General features: G+C 43.9%; 1 long non-coding RNA gene across 1 annotated transcript in view; it reads left to right on the top strand.

Moving 5' to 3' along the window:
- The first annotated feature begins 20,279 nt into the window (after nt 1-20,279).
- Nucleotides 20,280-23,349, top strand: part of LOC311190193 — a 49,430-nt gene continuing 46,360 nt past the window's right edge. The window contains exon 1 of the long non-coding RNA XR_014617193.1: nt 20,280-20,335. This is a non-coding gene — a long non-coding RNA (uncharacterized lncRNA). The remainder of the gene's footprint in view (nt 20,336-23,349) is intronic.

Raw genomic sequence — 23,349 nt, 5'->3', positions numbered from 1 at the left:
TTCTTTCTCCCATTTCAGGTAGCTCTAAGCACAAATCAAGCCCCACTGTGGCAGTGGTGGGTGGTGTAGATCAAGATGAAGGAGTCAGAAGAAACATTAATTTATTTTGCAGCATCAAGGATGCAAACAGCATTTTCAGGCAGCGATCACGTTTCTTCTACATGTCTGTAGCCTGTCTCGCTGACTACAGGTCCTAGCTTGAGCCCTAGCAGCTGTAGAAGGCAAGGGGTTGTGTGTGAGGCATCTTGATCAGCTCCCAGCTGGCTGCTGCTGTTTTCCCCATCCCCCTCCAAATTACCAGGGTTACTGCCTGGCTCAGATTTGCTCAGGGTTACGTCTGCAAGCGTCACCTCTGCAACTGTAACACAGATAAGAATTTACCAACAATCTTGAGAGACATTCCCTGGCCTGAAGTGCTCGGAGGCATGTGACAGCAGGATCCAGGGCTGCACTACCAGTGAGACAAACAAACACAGTCGCATCCAAGCGGTTGCGTTGCCTCGTCAGACCTGGCAAACTGATTATATCGTTCCAAATAGTCTGTCTTTCTGGACTCCTTCAGAGAGCTTCTGGCTGGGAACGGTTTTATGCAAAGCCTTTCTAATTGTTTTTCTGCTCTCTGCTGAGGCTGTCCTTTGCGGATGCAAGGGAAGGCGAAGCCCGGTGTCCCCAGAAGGCAGGTCTGGGTCAAAAACTGGAGCGGGGGGTGGGGGGAAACAAGCTGGGCTTAACTTTATATCTGCAATTTTCCCTAGTAAATGTGACTGGTTTATAATTGGTTCATCCTCACCTGGATGCCTGTCTGCTGGCTGCCGTTTAAGTGAGGGACTTCTGGCTGCGGACTGTCATGGGGCTGCATAAGAGAGCAGCTCTGGCTCTGCTGTGGTCGGGCTCTTTTCAAAGAGCTTCTGCTAGCTGACCTTGTTGTTTTTCCTGGTCTGTATCTGCTGGGAGAAGGGAGGGAACTGAGGGAGGCTAAAAGATGCTCCCCCCATCACACCAAAAAGAAGATTATGAAGAATAGCCCAAATCGAGTGCCAGCTCTGGTACACTCCTCCCTTGCTGGAGTTGGATGAACAAGGAACCTGTGAGGAACAGTGGAATGGAGACTGAGGGCATCAAATCATGTATCCACAATGATAATTCAGGCTCAAATACTTTGTCACCTGAATGCAGGCAGAAAAGGAGCTAGCAGAGAAAAATCTGGGAAAGGGATGAGGCTTGGAATCGCGGTGTTGCTAGCTGCCCACTGCTGGGGTTCTGCGGCACCCTTGTGGTTAAGGAAACCCATGTGAGTCCTTGGATCCAAATGTGGTGGGCTCCAAGGACTCCTTTTACACCAGGCTGTGGGGTCTTAATCCATTTTTGCGGAGGATTGTTTTTGTTCTCCTGGCTGGTTATGCCATTTCTAAAGTAATTAAAAAAAAAAAAAAGAAAATATGTTTGGTGCGTATATTACTGTAATTAAGATTCCCAGCTGGGTTTCTCATTTAAGCAGCAGGATGGTCGAGGGAATTAAATTAAGAGTCGGGAGCTCCTCTGCCCTAACCTTGCTCTGTAGAGTGATTCATGCCACAAGTGGGGCCTGTTCACTCAGACCAATGTTTCCAGACTTGGGTGCCTAAAGATAGGTGCTTGTACTTGGTGCTTTGGCTCTCACATGAATGTTGTTTACTTTGCAGAGGTGCAGTTCCCTGGGAAGGGAGAGGGGTTTACAGGCATTTGGCCTCTCTGGAAAAGGAGCCAAGCTTTAGGCACCCAAGCAGAGAAAGGTAACTTTACCCTTTGGGGGGAAGGTGGGGGTTGGGGAGGCGGAGGGTGTGTGCGCACAGTTCAACCATGTGAAAATGGCGCTAAATACTTTGTGATATCACAGGAGAAGAGCGAGGCTGAGCTGCTGAAGTTAGCACTGGAACTGCGTTTTGGAAATAACACAGACTTTCGGTGCATATGTGCTTGATGGCAGAGCTCACAGGAGAGAGAGCACACATTTATGATGGAGAAATAATGGAGAAGGCAACGAAAGCAGAAAAAAAAACCCTGTAATTTTGACTTTCTTGACTTAATTGTATGTTTAAATCCCAGCCTTAATGAGGGTCTAAATCTCCATCAATTAATAAAGCGTTTTCCTTTTTCTCATGCGATATGGGAAATAATGAACAGGCAGGTACAATTTATAATGGGGGGGGGGAATGCAGCAGCAGGGTTTGCTGAATCGAGCAATTGAGTGACATTCCTGCGTGGTGGTTTTACAGTGTCGCTTGAACCCCATGGTTAAACAGTCTCTAGGTAACTAGAGGAAGGTCTGTTTTCCATAATATATTGACTCAGCCTGGAACTAAAAACACACATACATAAAATCCCCAAACCTTGCTGTATCAATTGCTGGCAAAAATAATAGAGCCTGTTTAAAACCTTGTGCTTTTCATCCACGTCGAGTGACTTTTAAATGGCTGGGTACATAAAGAAAAGGGAGCTTTGCTTGGCAAGTTGTCCCGAGTCATAGTTGCTTCTTGATACAAGGCATTTGCAAGAGAAAATGTATGCTCTGCTAGAAGTGTAGAATTCAGAACAAGATGCGAATTTTGTTTGGCTCTGGGACTGAGCTTTGGGGGAAGCAGGCAATGAGGGAACTGCAGTACTAGTGAACATAAAGCCTTACGTACAGGGAAGAGAAATGAACCTCACTATGAGAGGACAGAAAGATGGTAGGAGGCCGATAAAAGTGGGTACAAGGAGGGAGTCATGGGAAGAGAGAGCAAGGGAGTTGGTGGAGGGTGCAAGAGATGTTTACCGAGGAGCAACATTTGGTGTTATGAAGACACTGAGAAGGGCTGGAAGTCAGAGACGGCAGCAAAGCACGGAGGAAGCCCAACTAGACACAAACTGCAAACTTTTCCTGAAAACAGTGCCAGATGCTTCTGGCAGTCTTGTTGGTTTGTGAGTGTTGGAGTTCATGACCCTATTTGCAGTGTCTATATTATTCCTTGGATGCAGCTTTGAGGAGAAAAATGCTGCCAGGCTGAATGACTGTTTATCCTAGACCCGTTGTAGGAGACTGAATAAGGGGGAGTTTTTACCACCTTTTGCCACGACAGCCAGGATGGGAGAGTTACAGAGGGAAGACTCCCTTGAAAAAAACACAACCAAAAAAACCCACCAAATTTTGGACTCTGTTAAGAGATGCAAAAGGCACAGGCTGTGTATGTGCAGTAGTTAAAAGTGAAAGGGAAATGCAAGCGTGTTTTTCCTTCTAATTCAGTCGCTTCTCACTGTAGGCAGGTTGACTAAATGTTGGATAGCTGCACTTCCAACAAGGAGGGAACTGACACCGTATCTGTTGTACCATCTGTTTACCAGTTACCAGTGTGCTGGGGAGAAGCTTCAGCGAGGAGTGGGAAAGCTTCCAGAGCTCGCAGTTGTGTTTAACTGCTTGAATGCCAGCAACGTGAAGTCAACGTGTTGGCAAGCCTCCGGTGCTGGGAGCTAGAACTACTGCGCTCGGCGGCTCCTTTTCAACTAGCACAACTTTCCTGACCGGGTGCTTCTCCTTGCACGCTGCTAGGGGTGGCAGAGGATACCTGACCCCTCCTAGACAGGCTGAAGGGCTGGGGGGACAGGATGGGACCACACTTTCCCTACCTGTCTTTTAACCAGTTTGTGAAGGAGGAAAAAAACCCACCTCGAGCCTGCTAACAGTAGTACTTGCAATAAAAGCTGGGAAATTATTTTGCTATAGCTGTGTTAGTCATTTGTCCCATGCAGACAGAGCTGTAGTCTGCAGAGTGCCTTGCTGTTGTAGCAGCGCTGGAAAGTCAGTTTATTAACAAACGAACGGTGTGAAACTACCAAATGCATGGTAACTACAAGCTTAAAAGAAGGTAGTGGCAGCAATTCAGCTGACTGTCCCGCTCCCCTGGTTTGCGGTTTCGCTTTCAGATTGCAACAAGCAAGTTCCTGGTAAGGTCCTGAAAACGCATTTGGACAATTTCTGGTGGTGGTTCCCCCCCATCAGCTTTTTCCAGTCCTGAGCTGACAAAACCTGGTGGCTGCACACAGGCTTGCCTGAAAGCTGCTGGCCCTATGCAGGCCTTCTCCAGCCCTTGTCATGAGAGGTTTCTGTTTCAAAGCTGCAATGCAGAAGTAGGTACAGAGCACAAATTTTCCAAGTAAAAATTGTGACTCTGTAGGAGGAATAGCAGAATTAGCTGCAAGCTGATAAGGATTTTTGAGTCCAAAAAGATGGCACTGACTACCTTTGCTTTCTGAATACTTAATTTTCTTATTAAGTCAGCACAGCTCAATTATTTTTGCCTCTGTCTCCGAGTGTCAAAACTTGGGCGAGCTGTCACTGTTAAACTTGTAGGAAACAGTTTTGATTTATTGCAGAACTTTTAAGATATGGAAAATCCATATCAATTTCAGTTCTGCTCTGTTTCAGTGGCATCTTTGTCAGGCTTGAGGCTGTGTGCCTGTCACTTTTACCCAGCCTAAGTTTCCCTAACCTTCCTTTGCTTTGGTTTATTAACCTAGATCCACCCTACAGATCAGCTCTGTTGATCCATCAGGTCCGGCTAACTTCAGACACCAGTTTTTCCTCTTATGCATAATGGGACCCACAGTGAAGAGGACCCATCTATCCTGCAGTACCTTTGGTGCAAACATGAGCTTGTTTTGCTTGAAAGGTGCGTAGTGGCAGTTACTGAGGTTAATAGATGTGTCCAAGAGGCAGGGCGTATGGGTTTTTGCTTGATGCTGGAATAACAGAGCCATGCCACCTTCTAGTGAGCTCAGGCCTGGGTAGAGTGAAGTGATGTCTGTCTGCAGAATAAATTGAGCTTCAAGTGATGGCTGCATGGTATAATTTATTTTAATATTTAAAATGATGCTCTTAGACCAGACATTTTAAGACAAAAAAAAAAAATGTATGTGAGCAGCTGTTCCTGAGGCTCTGCTGTTCTGTGAAGATAACCTAAGCAGGCTTACATGCCCTGTTGTCCTCGTTTCTTTTCCTTGAACAACTGAAACTCCTCTCCCCCTGAGAGACGCCCTTTTAAAATCATTGGAGCTCTTTGATCTCAGATGCACACAGTTTTCTTCTGGCACTGTCTTAACAACTCTCAAATGCTTGTGGAGGGTTTTTTTCATGCCAATCTGTTTCTTTCTCACTTGTCTCTCCTGAAAGTACTAGCAAACTAGTATCTATCAAGTGAGCGTTCCCCAGGACAAGGTTTTTCTGCTTGCTTGTCATCACGAAACTACTTGTCTTCCAGGTGAGCATCAAACAGAGCACTGTGTTCAGGCAGGAGAGCTCCTGTTCCTTCCTGACAGCTCCCCTAAAAGAGGATACTGTTTACTGGGCTTCCAGGTCCTTGCCGAGAAACAGCAGCTCAGAGCCCATGGGGCTTCTCTGGCTCCCGAGGCACATCCTTTTGATGGGCATGTTGTCCTTTGCTAGGGACTCTGTGTAGCCAGCTCCTCTGTACCAGTCAGTAGATGCACTGCTTTTCTCCACCCCCCAGCCCGCCCCCCCAAGATAAAAATTAAGAAAACCAAGAGGAAAAACCTGACTGCAGTATCAGAGGAAAAACCTTACTGAGTATCAGTTTACTCTGCGTTGTATGCCAGTTCTGCAAGGCATGTGGGCTTTAAATGCACGTTCCATCAGCTTAATCCATTTCTTTCCCCCCTGAAGGAGCTCTTGAGTAGTTAGTTGGGCTGTGAGAGCTGGGCCTTTGCTCTTGCCAGCCTGGAAGGCCTACAACCGTTGTTGCAGGCTCTTGGCTTTCCTTCCTGGCCTACCCTGCAATCACCTAGGGCTACACGTGTGCGGAGAGGTGCATAATTCTCTTGCACGTGGAACGGCCACATCATGCCCCTCACCGCCCGGCCGCTGGAGCGCCCGAGCTGAGAACTCGGTCCTCAGCACAGCAGCTCTCTGCCGGAGCTGTGAAATAATCGCTGCTTTGGTTACGGTCCGATGCATGTGGCTTGCTCCTTGGTGCATGTGTTAGGGAGGAAGGCAGTTTTCTCCTCTGATAGGCCTTCAAATCTAGACTTACATTTGATGATGCAAAAGGACCAAAGCCAGTTTCTTGCTGTAGTCCGGCTGCCTTCTCTGGGAGCGCCTGGGTGGCGGAGGAGGCAGGGAGCCTCTGCGCCTGTGCGGAGGTGCTGTGGCGAATCAATTAATGTATGTACCCGTGCCATTCAGCTCTTAGCATGCTGGCAAAGCTGCAGCAGCGGTGTTCGGAGCTCGTTCCCCATCCCTCATCGCTTCGGCTCTGATGGTGCACGTGTGTGCCTGGGTGAACGAAAGGGCAGCAGGGACCTGGCCCCCATCGTCACAGCCCAGGCGCTGACTCCCCCACTCCCCAAAGCCGCAGGCTGCCCTGGGGCGAGGGTGGGTCATCGAGCACGGTGCCAGCGTGAGTGACACGAGGGGCCCCGTTCTGCGCCCGCCCCGCCGCCCTTTTCCCACGGGGCCAGGTGAAGGTGGCGGCGGGTGCCCGGGCCGCAGCGGTCGGGGCAGCGCGGGGGCTGCGGCTGCGGGTCTGACGCAAGCCCGGCTTTGCTCTCCTCCCCTCCTTTCCTTTCCCTTCCCTTCCCCCGGCCGCGCTGCTCTGCTCCGCTCCGTTACCGTGGGGCGGTTTGATTCATGAGCTTTCTCTCGGCTCGCCGCTGAGCTGGGTGACTCAGAGCACAGGCTCCGTGCCGGCTTCGTTAGCGGAGATTAACGTCAGCACGCACCTTTTGTTTGTGTGTGGCTCTTCTCCCCTCCCCGAGCTCCCCGCCTCGCAGGGCGAGCATCGATTGACAGACCCGCGTCTGCGTTCTTGCTCCTTCTCTGGTTGCCACCAAAGCAGGCAGGTTTCCAGAGATGTGGTTCAGGTGCCACCAGCAGTGCAGGCTAGACGTAAGCCGAAACCTCCTCTGTCGTGAGAGGGGCTGCTGCAAACGTCAGGGCTCCTGCTGCGGATCTGCGATAACATTTGGCCTCCAAGGGGAAAACAAAATGCTGTAGCTTGGGAATGGGGGTTTTGGGGGTTCGTCCTGTGTTCGCAAGGATGGGGGAAAGGCAGCGAAGATGTCACGATCAGCGGAAGGAAAAGCTGCAAGTCACAGCACCTTGTAAGGTTCAAATGATGTCAACTTCCAGCGTCCAAAGTGGAGACCCATAGTCACCCAATATATTTCCTTTGCATTGGGGAGAGATGCTCAGCGAGGGTTTTGTCGCTGCCTGAAATTCCTCTGGTTTGCTGAAGTTAGTTCCCAGAATGGAGAAGGTGATTTTAGTGGTACAAGGAAGGGAGAGAAGAGCTTTGGTTTTCTTTTTCCCTGCGTAACATAGTGAGAGGAAGGGAGGGTGTGGGGGTTGTGGAGCTTTTGGAGCTGGTGAGGGAACACGGGGTGTGTGATCTCTGACTCCTGCCTCTCCAGTCACAGATGGCTTAATTTTCTGTCTGGCCTAGCAGACTTGCTGAACGCTGCTGTCTCACTGAGGTGCTTTAGTGGCTTACGTAGCAAAGATGTGTCTTGTCTTAAACCATCCCTGATGAGCCCTTCCTCAGCAGGAGAAGTATTGCTACCCCTTGAGTTCTACAGGGATGTCTTAGGCATGGGGAGGGATGGGAGGCACAACTGGAGCTGGGGGCACCCCATCTACCCCCCAGGGATGACCATGAAGTGCTGGAGAGGAGCAGCAGAGGGAAGATGAGACTTGGTCATTGCTTTTGCTCTCTCTGAACTGCCAGTCCAACACCTCCATTACCGCAGACATTCATTTAATAGAAAAAAACATACGCCTGTACCAAGTAAAACAAGAAACGGGATACTGCAGGAAGTAGGTGAGACCTAGTCCACCCTGTGAAGTGCAACCTGTTTTAACAACCAGTGGAGTGAAGTATTACAGTGCAGCAATCCAAAAGAAGCAAAGCAAGTGTACTTCAATAGCGATACAGAGCCGGCTTCGGCAGCGGGTTTGAAACACAAAATGAAGCAAGCAAGGAAGCAGGTCTGTAGGGCTGTGCAGTCGGTGTTCAGAGATGTACAGGAGCCAGACTTGCTTAGCGTGCGTCAGGGAGAAATTTGGACAGAAGTGCAAGAAACAGGCAATTGAGGCTCAATATTACACATCAAAAGCAGGTGACGGGAGTGAGTTCAGCAAGCCACTTCATCGCTCAGTCGAAATAAAGTGGAGTGGGAAATGCATGGGTACGTTGTCATGAGGAAACATGCAGCCCCACAAGCTGCCTCAAAATTAAAGGACACCTTTAGGCTTCAGAGGACACTTTGAAATTGGTATCAGAAAGCTGCAAAATGGCAGCTCGTGCCTTTTCCACCAGGCTGCGGCACTCCCGGGCATGCAGACTGGGCAGCGGGGTTGTGTGCTTCACGGGGACATTCAGCAAGTAACCCACATTGTGAGAAGGCTGCCTTCGTTCCCTAATAGATGGCAAACAAACAGAATAGCTTCTTCAATCCTTTGTCCCCTAAATGCAGGGTGAGGTGGTTAAAGTACAAGGATTTCTGGTAAGTGTTTATGTAGTTGCCTGGTTCTGATGCTGTATTGCAGTTGTAGGTGTTCCTTCCTCGAGCAGTATCAAATTCTGTAATAACTAAGAATTTGCTCTTTCAGCCTGAAAATTGAAAGGGTAGGAAAATGCAGGGGGAATAGGCACGCAGAAGCCTGCTATTCCTACCATTTTTGTTTCCATTGAACTTTTCAAATCAGTTTGCAAACAAATTTCCCAGCAATTTTTTGGTAGAAGTTTTAGCCTGTTCTTTTGAAAGGCACCGTGGATGTGATCACAGGGGTGAGAGACAACCTCTATATTCCTCTGCACTGATATTGTACCAGCTGCGGAGATTTCATCCTCAGGACCATCGATTAACTTGACTTTTCTGAAGCCTTCCTGGAGTCAAGACTTTCCAAAAGGTTTTCTGTCCCATTCTTGAAAAAAAAATTTAAAAAAATATTAGAAACCCTTGTGTTTCTATAGAAACTCATGCAAATACGATGTGAATGTGATCTAAAGCCTCAGAAAACATTGTAAGGAAAAAAGTAAATAGCAAAACATTCTAGGGATACCTGAACTGGAGTGAAAGGAGTGACATGAATGCTGGTCACATATTTTTGATGCTTTTTTTTTTTTGTAGCATCATGGGACACCTTAGGTTCAAAGGGATTTCACTAGGTCCTTAGTCCAGCTCTCTGCTTAAAGCAGGGTCAGTTCTCAGATGAGACCAGGTTGTTCAGGGCTCTGTCCAATGACTGTACAATGCCTTTAAGCAACCCATTCCTACACTAAGATATTGTCTATACAGCTACCTTGTCCAAAGGCTGTTTTTTTCTTCTGGGGAAAGATAAAAATAATGAAAGGAAAAAAAAAGAAGTATATTTGTACATTCTGAAGAAAACATGGTGGACACCCCTGGGGAAACTTTAGGGGAACAGCAGAATGCAGGCGGGTGGCTTTTTTGAGATAAATGAGTGACCACGGTGTTGGTGGAAAGTGGGAACAGACTTGTTGAACCTGGTGCTGGGTGTCTGATCTCTGAGGTATAAAAACCTGAGTGTTACTTAGAGAAATGTCTATCGGCTACTATGCTTGTAATTAATGCCTTTTAAATATTTTTTTATTTTGGACTTCTAAGGATACGCGAGTAGAAGCGCAGACTCTTTTGTCACGATATTTGAATCACCCCTGCCAGGGCTTGCTTTTGTGGGGCTCCCCAAACTGGCCTATAGATCCATGCACCAGCATTGAAAACTGCTGCTAGGAGTCTTCAGCAGTTTATATGTATTTCTTTTCCTGATGTGTGACTCATTTATCTGTAAATACAGGGAAATATTTATGCTGTCATCCTTCGTTGTTAAGGCTAAATGATTGGGGTGATACCTTAATCCAATTTTTTGCATATGGAATTTTCTGATTCCTGTCTCAAGGCAGTAACTTCCATTTCTGCTGCTGGGGCTCTTCAGAAACACGTTCAGAGCTGACTTGCAGGCAGCAAATGATGGAGATTCCTCCACAGCTGTTGGTAAGATTTTTGTACTGCAAAACTGTCTTGGCTGTAAAAACTTGACTAAAAGATTGAGTTTTCATTTATGTAAAAATAGTTCGTTTTCCCAGGTTATTTTGCTATTTCCAGGTATTTATTTTCTACAGAAAATAAGGCAATTTTGAAAATTCTGGTGAAAACGTGCCCTGTTTCCTCTTGGCTTTGTTTGTCTCTTCAGGAGTTTGTTCTGACAAAATGTGGCATGAAAGAATTAAAATATCTTGAGATAGTGACACTTAAAGGGAATCAGTAATAAATTCCAAACACTGTGTTTATTAAAATGAGAATTTAATTTTCATAAAGGGCAAACAAAATAACTGTAAAATGTTTCAGCCTTTCCTGGTAGAAAAAGCTGCTGCAGCAAGAGAATGAAACGCTGCCAGGTCTGTTGTAGATTTTACTGGGACGTGCACAGAAGTGCCAGAAGCTTGGTAGAAGCAGCAGAGGATGCACTGAAAGGAGTTAATACTTGAAGCGTTTTGGTTGTTTGGGGTTTTGAGGTGTGGGTGTTTGGGATTTTTTTTACTTGTAAGCTAAAACGCCTTTCTATGGCTTCCCAATCTTTTTCACTTTATGGTTTATATATCTCCTTTCTTTCAGATGCTTCTCTGTATGTTTTTTTGTTTTGTTTTGTTTTGTTGGGGGAGGGGGGATTTTTGGGTTTTGTTTTGGTTTTTTCTTTCTTTTTTGTGGGGTTTTGATGTTGTGTGTTACGTTTTTTTTGTTTGGTTTGTTGTGGATTTTTGAAAGGAAGCAAGAACAGGAAAAAAATGCCTGAAATGTTCTGATTAATAGTGGATCATAGGCAAAGAAAATTTGGATAAGGTGGAATTCTTTAGGAGTGTTTTTCCTTAGTAATTATGAGAATTGGATGGCGCAATCAGAGCTAAGACTGGGAATATGCCTAATGGGAGGAAACACTGATAATTCTGTATCACCACTTGTACTCCTCTGCTCTCATTGCTCAATAGAAGAAATTTGATCACTGTGAGGTTAATAACAGCGTTGCTGCTTGCTTCTGGGTTTCATACCGTGACCGCTTGGACATTGATAACAAAATGCGCTTTCCATTCTTTAAAGATCTGATCATTCCGATTGAAACTCAAGTGAAAGCTCAAAGTCACATTCTTACCAAGTTGTGACCGACTCTGCATTGGAATTCAGGTCTGGGACAGGAATCCAGATATTGAAAGTTATTAGAGTCTGAGCATTTGGAATAATATAATAATAACAGAAACTTACAGTATTTAATATAAGGGTGGAATTCAGTAAGGCTTAGCTCTTTCTCCAAGTGCATTATACAACACATTTGTAACCTGGCTCATCCTCATGCACTGTGAGCAAGTAAGGGTACATTTTGCAAAAGTTTATCTGTTCAGCCTCCACCAAAAGGTTACAGTCTCCAGAGCCATCTTTTGTAACTATCACAATTTAAAACAAGCCCATAAGTCTCTGGAAATTCCATGTATGGTGTCCTCTTCAGCGCCCCAAACAGATCTGAACCTGCACAGATCAGCAGTTTCCTGGGTACTGAGCATCTGATGCCGCTGGAGTTGAGAGCTTATGAATGCTTCGTAAGTGTCTTGTAACAGCAGTCTGGTAGCATACTGCTGAAAGGGGGTCGTTGGCTTTCTCTAAAGGAAAGTTAGTTTTCCAAATGATTTATGTAGCGTGACCTGTCTGCAAAATAAACAAACCCCATCCAAAAATTTTCTCGGCCTGACATAGTCCTTGATTAAACTCTTCTTTGCTGTTTGAGAAGCATAATAAGAAGAAAGTTTTCACAGCTGTTTTATTAACTATATGATGTAGTTAGATATATCTTACTGTTTTAATTGTATGTGCAGAGAAAGTTTGAAATGTCTTGGGCAACTTGTCAGTAAGTTTCCCTGAACGATAGATCAGTCTGAAATCACAGCGTCTCATGTGAGAAATGAGAAAATCTGAACGTATATGGCAGTGCTTTGCATGAGAGCAGAAGGCAGGCAGGAAATTTAAAAAAGCCAGTGGGGTCATTTAAAGAAATAACATCAAATCCAAGGCACCTTGATTTTGAGTCTGGAGCAGATGTAGGTTTAGATGCAGTGTCCAGTGCTCTGAAAGCCCCACTTGCAGTTCCTTTTGTGCTTTGGGGGACTAGGACCACCACCAAACTCCTCTGTGGCATATCCAAGTCTAACCCAAAGGTTTTTTTCTAGTCTTTTTGTTTCATATTTTTCATTTATACCTCAGAAACACTGAGTTTTGTTTTTTTCTATTTTTACTAGAGGCCTACTTGGAGGGTGTGGGCAGTAGAAATCTGTTTGGAAGGGCTGATTTGAAGGGGCTGCATTGTTAAAGAAAGATATAAGTCAAGTTTGTCAGAAGTATAAAGAGACTGATTAAACACTTCTCTGACTTCTCAAGGTTCAGATTTTATGTAATCTCATCATAAAAAGAGTTCTCAACAGAAACTGAGGGAACTAATGCACGATACTATTCTACTTTATTCCACCTTGTTTCTTGGAAATCCAATAGCTCAGCTAAAAATATCTTGCAACTCCTATTAAGCAAGTTTTTGCTTGTAAGAAAGGTGCTTCCATGAAGGGCTCTGAGTTCTACCTCTTTTTTTGCAAGTGCACTTGAAAGAATGATATTTGCAGGCGTGGTATTATCCCATCAGAGCTAATGTGCCACTGACTGGATTTTATTGTAAAGTTTTTTGTCATTAGTTCGAAGGGGAGGGGCCAGGGGTGGCAGCAGGGGAGTTTTCCCACATCAAAAAAAAAAAATATTAGCCCTGGATTAGGTAAATAATTATTTTTCTTTCATTTGTTATAGAACAAACGCTGAATGTATGTTTCTGGTATAAAGATGCCTATGCAACACAGGTTTCTGCAAGTAGTAGCTCAATATCCTAAAGTTTTTCATTAAATAGGCATACAATTAATTTGATGGAATCCAGAAATTAATTTAATAATATGCTGTAGCATAAGGAAATGTGACATCAGGAGTTTGAAATGCATTTTCTTTTATTCTGCTTTGTAAGCCATTAGGAAAAGTTTGCTGATGCTTTCAGAGTACTATTATAGTCCGAGACTGTATTTTCTAAGTGGTTCTGTTTAAAAAGCATTCACAGAATACAGGATTTTGTCTATTTGAGTTTCTTTCTAAAAAAAAATTATATATTTGCCAGCTGCATCTAATATTTGCAAGCATTGTTTTTTGAAAATAGCTTCCAAACTAGACCTCACGGTTATTTGAGATACACAACATTAAGGGTATAGGTCTGGGTTGCTGTTACCTTTCTGCTTTTGTGGAGCTTAATAGTTGCATGTGCACATGCAAAAATAACATTGATTTTCTGCCCACCTTCAGCAAAAAAAGGAAAGTAATTGCGTCCTCTTTCTATATCCTATAATTGTGTAATTAGTTGCTGATATTCTTGATACATTTAGCAGGATAAAAATGCTTTCTCAAGACTGCCAGAAGTAGAAACTTGCTTTCTGCCAGTAAAGCTCATTAGTTTTGTCTTGAATATGAACATATGCAAGGAGTAGATGTGATTTTACACAATATTTTTACACAGTCACTTTCTGGATCATTGAACAATAAAAGTTGCAAAACCTACTTTGCTAAATGAGATCAAGTGGATGGGGCTGACAGATGTTAGCAGAGATTGTTTCTCTCCCATGTTACAGCTGAATGCACGTACTTTCAAAAATGCAGCTTTCGGTTCATAAACCAAACTCTTTCAGTTAGGTTACTACATTAGGAACAGGTTTTAATCCAAATGTTTGCTGAGTATTTAAGAAACTTTTTTTGCTTGCTTGTTTCCAAACTGATACACTAAAATAAAATGTACTTTAAAAAGAAAATCTGTTGTAAAATGTGATGCTTCCTTCTGTTTGAAGATATTTTCTGCAACAGGTATCTGGTGTCTTAAACTGATTTCTAGGTATCTAGGCTTGCAGATCTATGGAATAAAAATTAGAATTACATTTTACAGTTAACAATCAGTGCATATTTCTTTATCTTTTTTTTTTCCCTTCAGCTTCTGAAATTTTGTGCCTGTCGGTAGTGGGCTAAGGAAAACAGAGCAGGTGACCTCAGACTACAGTGACAGGTTTCTATGATGTGTATGGATCTTTCCCCAAGTTTTATGGATCTTGGGGAAATCTCTTCTGACATGTGCCTTTGTTTAGCCCCTGGCATGCTGTTTTGTAATGGGATTCGTGACAGCTCTGTATTCTGTGGAGGCTCTTTTACCCTAAAGTAAATGTATTGTTGTTAGAAATTAGTTAATAAATTGGGGGCTTTTTTTTTTTTCCTCCTTCTTAATGAACATGGAAGATTATGCTCCTTAAGCATTAAGAAATCCTAAACATGTGATTTGATAAATTTACAGTCTGTAGCCATATCAGAGTAATATTTTACTATTGTCTTGGCTGAGGTTTTCTCTGTACTGTGAATTTTCTTTTCATTATTTTTTAAAACTAAATTGAAACTAAATTAATTTAAATTTAAAAACCAGGACTAGCATCTTCGCAGGTAGTTCTCTGGCTGTGAGGCCAGGTGGCACAGACCACTATGTCTGTGTGATATATTGCCAGCCCCCGAGTTTGACGTCATGATGGGGTGCTGGTGGGGTACAAGTCTGACAGAAAGTGTTGGAGGACTCTGCGTGGCAGGGACAGCCAATTCTAGTGTGGCCTTGTCCTTGCTCCCCACTAAGAATTGCCCAGGTACATGCCGTACCCCAAAATGTGCCCAGGCATGGGGCAAAACCCCACTAAGGACCCCACCAAGAATTAAAGTAGCATGAGTGAATGCAGAGCTGTTTGACTAATGAACTGATTCTTAAAAAAAAAACCAAAACCAAACCCCAACACACCTGCCTTTCCAATGATACTTCAGGTTATTAATTTATAGACCTGAAGTAAACACAAGAAAATGGGCTTTTTTGTTGTCATTGCCATCTTCAGAATTTTAGGGCTTTTTATCAGCTTTGATTCTGAGAATTTAGAAGATTAAGCTTCTCTTTCACAAAGATATTCTGGAATTGTCTGAATTTGTAGCACTGTAAGGGGGGGGTGTTTCATTTGGTTTTATTTATTTTGCCTTTTTTTTTTTTTTTTACTCCATGCTTTCTTGTATATGTTTCTTTTTCTCTCAGTGTAAAATAGGACATTTTTTGGTGCCTTTACTGTGCCTCTCACATAAGGAAGGTCCCACATCTTTCCCACCTTGCCCAGTGCGGACTGAGTCTTTTCAGACAGCCCAACCACTGGCGTGGACAGTGAAATCCCAGGTTGTGGGTGTGGAGCATGAGAGGGTCCTGAGCCAACCTGTGTGGGGACAGATGACCCCTGTACCTGGTGACCATGGGTTTGGGGTCAAATGCCAGTAGAGGCTGCAAGGCTGTGGGTGCATCCTCGGGACAGGCTCCCATGGTCCAAGCAGCCTGGCTGGAGGCACTTTTCCCAGTCACTGTCTGGAAGTTTATAAAAGAGGTTGTGTTTGGAAGGGGAAGCAGGGGCTGTGAAATGTGCATCATGGTGATGGGTCTTTATTTCCTTCTGTCATGCAGGAGCAGCATTCCTAAGGTCCCTCTCAACCTCTGTAGATAGCATCAGGACAGTTTAAGAGTTACTCACTGGTAGAGGAGCCCCATGAAGGGAACGAGGAACAGTGTAAGCAACTGCAGCTCTATTATGCTGCATTTCAAAAGCTCCTTAGAGAGGAGGTGAAAAATACCTTGGATGCTTCTAGAATTATAATTCTTTCTCATTACTCTGTTCTGTCTAGAAACTGGTGCATTCCTTGCATGTTTTCTGACTTAGAGCACAGGTCATGATTACAAGGCCATTAGGCTGGACACAACGTGAATAATTCTCCCTCCCTAAATGTTATTTCAAGAAGGGAAAAAAAAATCCCAACCCCAAAACCTAAGAAAACCTGAAAAAAAAAAAATCAAGCTGTAATTATTTGCTTTTTCAGATGAAATTTTAATTTTTGAAATTTTAATGTCAAAGGGCCTCTGAAGGTCAGCCCCAATAAGTGGGGGTTGGACCAGTTTAAATGTTGCATTGTGTGGCTCAGAGTTCTGTGCATCATTATTTCCAAATAGAAATTACTGCTAGATTTCTTTGCAAAATAACATGCTATAAATTGTTGACTAGTAAATAATTACAGATTTGTCTAGTATTGGAGTTCTGCTGCATCTGGAGTTTCTTCAGTGCTTTTCTGTCATTTGACAGACTTCTAAAATTGGGTGAATAATAATGCTGAAAATAGAAAGTATCAAAGGTATTGATTAGTAAGCAAAAAGAAAGGTTATAGCTGTAGGGCTCGGGAGTAGTGTTTGAACAAATAAACACAAGGAAATGTGTGCATTTCAACACTTATTGCAGTGTACTTAATGCAGCGTATCATTTGCCTGCAGGATAAAGGTCCAAAAGAGAGGGAAGGTATGAAAAAAATAATTACAAGAAAAGTAACTGCACAATATCAAAACTTTTGAAATGAAATGACTTCATTTGAAATAGATATCTATTATAGAAAAGTTTCTGAAAGATTGACATGTTGAAGTAATACCATTTTTTAAAGTCTAAAAATATATTGCTCTTAGTTATAAAAGAGAATATTTCATTCTCCTCCAAATGCCGCCTTTTTTTTTTTAACCAGACCTGCAATAAATGTGATGGGGGTAAAATGGTTTCCTCCCACAAATCCATCAGTTAAACTCACTGTTACTTTCATACTGCTGATTACTGTGGAGGTCCAAATGGGTCACCACAGTGAGATGCTTGGACCCAGTTATGCATTACCAAGGCATTTACCAAGGTTGTGTGTCTGGATGGAGTGTTGTCCTCCTTGATCTCTGAGTTGGGCTACACTCTGGTGCAGGCTCTGGCCATCTCCTTTAGGGTCCTTCCCATGGGAAGCAACTTGTCCCAGATAGTCTGGCTCACTTGCCTGCAGTGGTCTCTTTACTGCTTCTAAGGGAGCCTGGAAAATGGAAGCTTTTAGAAACTGAGACTTCTGTGGCTGTTCTGGATCTTCTCTTTGTATGATCTTTGAAAGGCAGAGGAGATATGCAAACATGATGGGAAAAGTGGCCAGACTCCTTCCTGGATATGAAAGTGTTCCTGCTCTAACAGGAGAAGTTGTTATTACCTGCTTCAGGTTTTTTTTGTAGCAGTGAGGAAAACCAAAATTCATCTCAGTGGACTCTGGAGGAGAAGAGGAATAGGAAGAAAGGTGAGGTCTGTCTTTATTGATAGCAAAAGGAGGAAGGCTGGGCCTTGAAAGTCAGATCCAGTACCACAGCCACCAACTTCACCTGCGATTTTGGTAAATTCCATAATGTTGGCTATCCTGAAGCCTCACCTGTAATGTGTGACAGACATACCTGCCTCACTGAAGCATGGTGTGGGTAAAGCTCATTTACATGATGGATTCAAGTGTTGATACCTGATGGGGTGGACACAAATCCATGTAGAGAGTCCCATTGCTTTCTGTATTAGCTCTATATTCTAAACCTTTAGGAAGAGGAAGAAAAGCTGCTTAAGGAGTCACCTTACTATAAATGGAAGGTCATTTACTGGATGATGGGGGAAGGTTAAAGAGAACTGATTTAAACTTGTGGTCTTTTTCTCAGTGGATGGTTTTCTTCGAAGTGTTACAAGCCCACTCTTCCCTTCTCCTTACAACTCTAATAGTGGCATAGGGCTATGGAAATAAAAGGTAAAAGCAGGTCTTCCCACAGCAAGGCTGTTACAGCATCAGATTTTTCATGGCTTGTGATTTCTGGACCGTGTTGCAAAACCACTGATGCTTTTTTGCCTTTTAAATCCCAGGAATCTGTTGTCCATCCCTTGGGAAAAGTGCAAAACTCAGCACAAGCTTGAGGCCTCCAAGTCTTCCCGAAGTTTCCTTTTAGCAAATGCTGGAGCTGTGTCCCACTCTCTACAGCCACAGGTGAAAGCTGGCTGTTCATCTGGTAATACCATACTGGTGTAAGGGTAGGCAGCTGCTGGTGTGAGGGGGAAAAGCAAGGTCAGCAGCCTCTGCCTCTACTCCCAGAAGGTCAGCTTTATTTATGGGAACAGCAACAGGCTTCTGCAGCTTACTTGTCTTAGCCACCTTCTCTCAATCCGTTCCTTAGTGAATAGGACTATTTAAAACTTCAATAGAAATCTGCATTGAAAGAAGACAACTAACTTTTTATTGCATAACTTAAAGATATCACTGATCTTTCTCCCTCCCCCACAACGACAGAGCTGTCAGATTGAAAACATTTTCAGCGCACAAGCCTACTCCTTTCAAACCTCGTCAAAATTAACTTGAGAACACTTTTAGAGGGAGAGAAATGCTGCAGAGAAACAGCTGCAGCATGCATGATCCTACTTGTTTCTGGGGGCCCCATAGAAATATCAAAGTTTACCTCTTTGAAAGGTAGTGTTTATTGAAAAGTAAAATCGAGTGCAGCTGATGGTGAAATAACACTGTCTTGGTTGGGCTGTTTTCAGTGGTCAGCTGAAGGAGGCAAGCAGATTTGCAAAGGAGGTTGCTTTACTGCTGGCATGGAGTCTTGGAGTCGTCATAGTGTGTGTCCTCCAAGGAGAGGCAAATTAGAACAGAAGCTTCAGCTGTGATAACGGAAGTGCTGATGGAGAAATCTTCAACTACATTGGTCAATAGGTTACGTAGTCATGATTCAGCTCCCTTGCACAACTTCCCAACACCTCAGAACAAGCTCCTGACGACTCAGGTAGGGGCTCAGGGGAACCCAACAGACTGGGGAAAGGAATGAGGACAGATCATGTTGATCTAAGTTTAAACTACGTCAGGGAGAACATTATGGACTCCTTGCTCTCGATTGAGGCATCAGCCTGAGGCTTCACTCCTCCAGGGTTAGTCTCTTGCTCTAAAGTGCACTCTGGGGCAGATTTTCTTTTCACGTGTACAGCATACAGAGACTAGTAAGAACTCCCCTCTTCCTAAATTAGTTGCTTGTGTTTGTGCAGCAGCAGTGGCTCTCTTTAGGCAGAGAGGTTCAGTTGCTCAATATTAGGTGGGTCAAGTGTTGGCTGAGGAGCTTTGGAAGCCTCCTTGCCCTTTCCTCTTTCAAAGAGATTTCCATCCATGAGATGTCCTCCATATTACTTATTGATATCCCCTCACGTTACTTACAGCAGTGTGGTGGATGGTGTTTGCAGTTTCTCTTGCTAGGTTGTGACTGTGTCTGATCAGGAAGGGCTGTGAAATGTGCAACCGAGGGTGCCCAGGAGGGACGCATGTTGCTTTTCAAACTGCACCCTTGTTAATCCATACTTAGTACAGTGAGAGTTAAAGCTCACTTCTTTTAAGAACACAGCAGTTTAATTTTGGCTTAGAAGAGGATGGTAGCTTGGGTTTGGATGGGATAGTTAGAAACAGGTGTTCATTATAAAACAGATCCCTCTTCTGTGAATTAGGCTGTGACACCTCTGGAATGTGATCTTCAATTTTGGTAGATCTGATGCTTCAAGGATTTTGTTCTTTGGCAATAACCACTGGATTCACATCTAAGAACTTAAGGCATCTTTACATGGTTGGTATCTACATGAAAACACTGAAATGTCAACAGCTGGGTGTATAGAACAGCTGTTCTGTAGTTTTGAAAGCCCAAACATTTTTGGTGGGTGGAGGCTTGCCCAAGATACAATACTAAACATATGTTGGGAGATGAGGAACAGTTCCAAATTCTCATTTACGCTTTTCTCTTTTCCCTGTTATTTTACATCCATTCAGATCAGCATGAAGCCACTGGGGTGGTGATGGGGGATCCTGCATGAAAAATTTGGCAGCCGGTAGGGCAATCATTCATTTTGTTACAGGTTACATGTTCAAGGACACTGTCTAGAGCAGTCAGCAGTGACCTGGAACAAATTCTCCAGCATGAGGGGAAAAGAATGCTGCCCGAATGCCTTCCTAATGAGAGCAAAACAGAGGGAACCTGAGATAAATTCAGAACCTGAACTACAAAGCAGGAGAACCAATGGGGAAAGTGAAGCAATGGGAACTTGGCAAGAGGTGGCAGAAACCCTCCCCCAGTGCATTTGCTACACAAAGCTGTTGAAACATTGCTCCCTTTCTAGTGATAATGCAGCAGCCTTTTTAATGATGGTTGCTACAGATAATGTGGCCACAGTAATGAAATATAACCCAGGCAGTGAACCAGAGAGCGCTCCAGACTTGCTGGAGACTGAGAAAGAAGGGATAAGCACCAGAAATGACTGAGAGGGTAAGTGGCTTGCTGAAAAGAGCTCAAGGACATCCAGTAATGAGAGAGTTAGAAATTCATAGAGCAAAATGCAAGTAAATAATGGAGCCCAAAACCATTTTCAGAAATTGTTCCTAACAAAGCTTCTCAGACTCGTAGGAAGTTTTGTGAACCAGGGTGTTCCCTGTGTCAATTACTTTATGACACAGGAGTCATCAAAGAATTTTGAAATATTTTGGGTTATATCAACCAATGGACATTTCAGGGGAGGAGATAGTCTTTCTGATAAGGTACAAGGTTGTTGCTAGTAGACTTCTGGTCTCATGTTTGCCAGAAGGTGTCTCTGGCACCTTGGACGAGGTTCTCGGGGCCATTTTCCACTGACAGCAACAGTGCCAGAGCTCCTTGCAAGCCAGAGTATAGTTTTCCATATAATGTGCCCATTTTCCATGACTCCAGATGGGAAACTGGATGCACCGTTTCAACGCATAGAAAATTTGTGGTAGAACTGGAAACTCTTGAAGCTTTAGGATCTTGTTTAGGTGCTGCTCTTGGGAGTGTTTGTGCTTCAGTCAAATCGTACTGTGTATAAAATGGGATGAACATGCTCCAGCTTGGAAAGTGGTTGAGAATTTTACTACATGAACGTGTATATGCAGAAGTAGCAGAACTGAACAGGTCATAATACATTCTGCTTGATTTCCTGAGCACTGCGTTCATTTTAAAATCATAAACAGCATGGATATAATGTCACAGTGCGCTGCTTTTGTGTGGATAGCAAATTCTGGATTTCACTTCAGCTATTCCAGGCACTGTGAAATCTTGGAAGTTGTATTTATTCTCAGCTATTCTCTTTCCTGAGAAGCTCTGAGGACTCACAGGACTTTCAGGCAGATATGAAATGTAGATTTTTGTGGTTCCCAGGACTGGGCCCAGACTGAAACAAGATCAACAGCAAAGGATTTCCAATCACAGGAGCTATGGTATGGCTACTACAGCATTGCTATTTTGTTTTAACAGAATAAATTTTGGTAGCACGGTGTGCTTTTGAGCTGGAGAACTGGATTATAGGGTTAAAGTGCAGCATAGATGACCTTTGTCTGCTGAACTTGGTTGGAAGCTGCTGTGACGCTGAATTTGCCCTTCTGCTCAATCCAAATACTAGTCATCATTTCCATAGTGTGTAAACGTTCATCTAGATGATGACATTTCTTTTCCCGCCTTATCCCGGCTCACGTTACTGCTTTGGGAATTTCTATTGTAACTCTTATCCTTCCGCACACTGTGCTGTCGTCACCGCCGCTGCGGCTAATCCACTACTATTTGGCAAGAACACTGTTTATCCATTCTGCATTAGGGCAGATAGCTGAAGGAAAAGCCGGAGGAGGAGGCGACCGGCGTAGTACATTGTGTTTGCTCTGCCGCGCATTAACGTGCTCGCTGAGCTAACGAGCAGAAGACAACCAAGTGATTTAGTCACTAGACTAATTTTGTCATGGGGTTTGACGGCATACACCCAGATACGCCGCCAGGTCGCTGGCGATTGGTTGGGAAGCACTGGGCGCTGTATGCGTGTAGATTCCTGGACTGCCCTGCGCTCGCGCTGCACCTTGGCATGTGCGGAGTCACTCGCACCCTGATTACTGACGCTGGACTGCTTGAATCACTGTCCTAAAACATGAATGTTTATGGCTCAGTGTCTCCGTTTCCTCCAGCCTTTGATATCTTTATGTTTGTTTTGGCTGCTGATGATCAGAGAGCAGCTTTTTTTTGCTACCACGAGCCACAGTGTTGCGCAGGAATAGTAACAAGCCAAGGGCCTTCCATCCAAGGAACAACTGCAAGCAGCATTCACCCCACACCCTTCCTTTTTTAGGGTTTGGGGTTTTGGTTTTCTTTTGCGTTAGGTTTGGGGGGGGGGGTTGAATTATACATTTTGTAGTGTTTTTTGGTTTATTTCATTAACTATTTATGCTAGGAAAAAACTAAACCAAAACAAAACCTAATTGCGGTATCCACCCTCAGGAAAAATAGAGAAAATTGTCAAGAGAAACTTAATCATTGCCTGCCTCTCCAAAAGCTAAATTGGCAAGTCCGGAAGAACAAACCAAAACTTGTCACAACTCATATAGCCATTCACTTCTTTAAACACACCACTTCCATTTGATTCTTCTTAACTAAGAGCTACTCACCATGCTCTACCTCCTTGAATTCTTGCCCTGATTAGCAAGAAATAAGAAAATTTTATGTGTAAATAGCTTGGCAAGTCTATTTGTGAATTATTTGAATGACTTTTCCCCCTAGATTCAATAGTGTCTCTTGTCCAGCTTAACCCTGTGATGAGAAAGGTTTTCATTCCACTCTCTTCCAGGTAGCTCCCTGGCAGTGCACTGTATCTGTTCCACCTTTAGATTTTTTATTCTTAAACATGAGTAAGCAAAGGAAAAAAACCACCCCAGAACCCCAAAGCTGTCAAATGCTTTTATTTGGTAAAAGCATTGTTTATATCTGAAAATTTAGGAAAGAATACGCCTTGGAACTTTAATTCTGCCACCAAACCTGTGAACTTGACAGAAACCTTCATATAAATGAGCACACTTGCTGTTTTCTTTCCCCCCTTCGGCAGGGATATCCCATCCCATCCCATCCCATCCCATCCCATCCCATCCCATCCCATCCCATCCCATCCCATCCCATCCCATCCCAGGTGCACGCTGTCCTGCCTGCACAGGAGCCCAGCATCCGTCTGTACCAGCCACGTGCAGCCTTCCCCTGGGGCTGGTGGTTGTCAGCAGGCAGTGCCCAGGAGGCACTGAAAGAAGTTCAACAGCAGGAAGAAGCAGCATTTTTAGACACCAGCAAAGCTTTGTTTCTGAGGATTTTTTGGGTGGGTTTGTTTTTTTTTTTTTTGTCCTGAAGCCAAGGAAGAATGAAACAATCATAATCTGTGGAGAATACAGTCATTTTTTTCCCCCCTGTTGCTGATTGAGAATGATACAGAGGAACATGCTTAGTCAGAGGGAGTATCTAGAGAT

Source organism: Gallinula chloropus, assembly GCF_964237585.1.
Source record: "Gallinula chloropus genome assembly, chromosome: 3".
NCBI lineage: Eukaryota > Metazoa > Chordata > Aves > Gruiformes > Rallidae > Gallinula > Gallinula chloropus.
Note: the sequence above shows the minus strand (reverse complement) of the source record. Positions and strands in the feature narration are given on the sequence as shown.